Raw genomic sequence first — 3,381 nt, forward strand, 5'->3', positions numbered from 1 at the left:
TTATTCAAAATTTGATGAACTTTTTTTCAAAATCGTGAAATTTTTAAAAAAAACATGATGATTTTTTTTGGCAAAAACGATGAACTTTTTTCAGACTCGATGAACTTTTTCCAGGTTTAATGAACTTTTTTGAAAATCTAAGAATCTTTTTTCAAATTCGATGAAATTTTTCAAATTCGTGAACTTTTTACCAAAATCAATGAACTTTTTAAAATACGTGAACTTTTTTCAATATCCGGTGAACTTTTTCAAATTCATGAATTTTTTTTATGAAAATCGATTAAAGATCTGTGGACCATTTCAAAATTTGGTGAACTTTATTAACCTATCGATGATTTTGTTTCCAAAATCCGGTGAACTTTTTTCTAATTCATGAACATTTTTTTTCAATTGATGATTTTTTTTATTTTTGTGAACATTTCTTTGAAAATCAGTGATTTTTTTAAAATAGATGAACTTATAAAAAATATGAGGATTTTTTTTCTATTTACATTTTCTTTATAGAAAAATCATGTTGGGACTGACATAACGCCAAGTCCCTCACGCTGGCATGTGGATTCAAATCCTAGTTCTTCCATACTTTTCTTGATGTTTGATTTTTTGAGCATATGGACGCAAGCAAAGCTGGGCCGGGCCACTATCGCGCACCCTCTGCCCTAAGCGGCGCTGAGGGCGTCGAAGAGGAGCTCTTGTCACGCGAGTGCTATTTATCGCATTAAGCGAGTCCGTAGCGATCTCTCGCGTCGATTTGAACAGCATTGGGCCGGCACCCCCAGGGATCGAACCCTAGTCTCCAGGGGAATAACCAGCGCAACTAACCACTCCACACACTTCAACTTAGTGGTAGTTGTAGGATCGCGACCTACTAGAGGCGATCGAAGCCGGTCTTCTCTGTTTTTCTTTGTTTTTTTTCTTTTCTTTCATTCATTTTTCTTCTCCTTTTTTCATTCTTTTCTTTTTTCTTCTCCAATTTGTGTTATGTTTTCTTTCTATTTTTCATTCTACATTCTTTGATACATGATCAATATTTTTTAAATACTTGCTCAACATTTTTCAAATACTTGTTCAACATTTTTTTTCAAATATTTGTTCAATATTTTTTAAATACTTGTTCAACAATTTTCAAATATTGTTTTGACATTTTTTTCCAAATACTTGTTCAACATTTTTGTATACATGATCAACATTTGTTTCAAATACTTGTTCAACATTTCTTTAAAAATTTGTTCAACATTTTTCAAATACTTGTTCAACATTTTTATATAGATGATCATATTTTTCTCAAATACATGTTCAACATTTTTTTATATACATGATCAACATTTTTTTCAATTTTTTGAGAATGTTTTTTGTAATGTTTATATTCCGAGTATTTTAAAGTATGAACAAAAGTTTAAAAATTAAAGTAAAAAAGAAAACAGAGAACGTAAAAAAAACAGGGAAAAGAGGCTGTGGCCTCCCGCACTAGTGGGCCGGCCCAGCTCGCTCGCCCTTCATCGAGCGTCCCCCGCAGGTCTCTCAGAAAGCGAGAAATAGGGGCTCCCTCTTGTCAACGCGATTGACCCAACGAGGGAAACGCGATCGATAGAACTAGGGAAATCAGTCGTCAGCGATTTTGTATACTTCTTTGGTCCGGCCCACGAGCTTAAAGCGCCTTATAGGAGGTCCCACCAATATACAGCCTCCACGACTCGCTTGTTCCCACGATCTCATCTGCGCGGCGCTGCCCCCGAAATTCCCCATCGGGCTGCTGCACGAGTTCCCGGAATTGCGGCATACCGGTGGCATCAGATGCGCGCCCTGGGCGCAGCCGGCAGGGTACACCGTCGTCGCGCCCGACACGAACAGGTACGACGGCTCCAACTTTCCCCACGTCATGCAGGACCAGTACACCGTGCTGCATGTCGTCGGCAACATCGTCTGCCCATCGAATCCCTCGGCGAGAAGCACCTCTTCGTGGTGGCACATGACCGAGGCCTGATGATAGCTGGGAGCATGTGCTTGTTCCGGCAGGACATGGTTAAACGTTGGCCGCGTTAGCCGTGGACAGCTCCATGTCTTTGTTACAAAGACTCACATCTGCCGCATTCAGGTATGTAGATACTATGCAAGACTCTTGACTCAAAGCAAGTTTCATTGCTTTTAGCTTTCTGCATCTTGGCCAAATTATATTATTTGATGAAAGATAGTCTTAATTTGCATGTTCGTGCAATGTAAAATTACTCTACTTTTTAGGGAAGCAAGCAAAATGTCAAAACACAGCCCAATATGCTATATAATGTCACATCCCTAGTCTGGTATGACCTAGGCTAGCTAGCCATTTGTGCATCATATTTAAATTTCATTTAAATTTGAAATGAGGATTGATGGAACCCTCAGAATCATTTTTAAAATGACCCAAATAAAAATTTCTCCAAAAGGGTCCAAGAAAATGCTCATGTTGCCCTCTGAAAATGTTGGACAGAGATAAAAATCAAAACAATATTTTTAGGAGCTCATGGACATTTTATTTTGGCCATTTGGATTAATTCGATAAATATTTGCTTTGGAAATATATTTCTATATATATGAAATATGGCCCAAAAATTATGCCATTCATAAAAGAGCTCTGGAATAATATATCCAGCTCCTGCAAAAATTGGCATAATAAAATTAAATGATTTAATATATTTATTAAATCAAAACAAATGTCAGAAAAATTAGAAAAACAGAAATAAAAAGGAAGGAGGACTTACCTGGGCCTCCCCTCCCCTGCGCAGCCCAGCAGCAGCAGGCCGGCCCAGCCAGGAGGCGGCCCAGGCCGCCTGTCCCCCCTCCCTTGTCGCCTTCCTCCTCTGCCAGGGGGACGGGCGTGTGCCCGACGCTCGCCGGCACGCGCGCGCGCCACCTCCCCCCCCCTGCTGGCCACCTCCTGCTTCCTTCTCTCGCTCTGGATGGACCGCACGTCGCCACGCAGCCGCCCCGGTCTTTTTCCCCTCCCTCTCGCTCTCCCTCCTCCCTGTTTCTCTCTTCCCCGAGCGCACCCGAGCGCAGCCGCCGCCATCGCTCGCCGTTGCCGTAGCCACCGCCTCCCCCTCGCCTCCCCGTCGTCCCCAGGAGCTCCGCCTCATCGCCAGCTACCTCCTCGCCGAGCCACGCAAGCCGGAGTGCCCCGTGGAGCCGTCGCCGCCGCCAATTCGACTCCGGCCGCCGTGGACCCTCGCCGGCGATTCGGGAGCTACCGGACATCCCCGACCTCGCCCTCGCGCTCGCTAGTTCCGCGGTGAGCCCCCGCACCGAATCCCCTCCTCCCCGTGTCCATTTGCCCCGTCTAGCTAGCTCGCCACCGCGCCCGTAAGCCCCTCGCCGCCGGCCATGGCGCCACGGTGGCACGAGCCCAAG

General features: G+C 44.2%; 1 long non-coding RNA gene across 2 annotated transcripts in view; it reads left to right on the top strand.

Annotated features, from left to right (window-relative positions):
• The first annotated feature begins 1,644 nt into the window (after positions 1-1,644).
• Positions 1,645-3,381, top strand: part of LOC123119557 (uncharacterized) — a 16,111-nt gene continuing 14,374 nt past the window's right edge. For both annotated transcript variants that reach the window (XR_006458732.1, XR_006458733.1), the window contains exon 1: positions 1,645-2,092. This is a non-coding gene — a long non-coding RNA (uncharacterized lncRNA). The remainder of the gene's footprint in view (positions 2,093-3,381) is intronic.

This window comes from Triticum aestivum, chromosome 1B (genome assembly GCF_018294505.1).
Source record: "Triticum aestivum cultivar Chinese Spring chromosome 1B, IWGSC CS RefSeq v2.1, whole genome shotgun sequence".
NCBI classification, from domain to species: Eukaryota; Viridiplantae; Streptophyta; class Magnoliopsida; order Poales; family Poaceae; genus Triticum; species Triticum aestivum.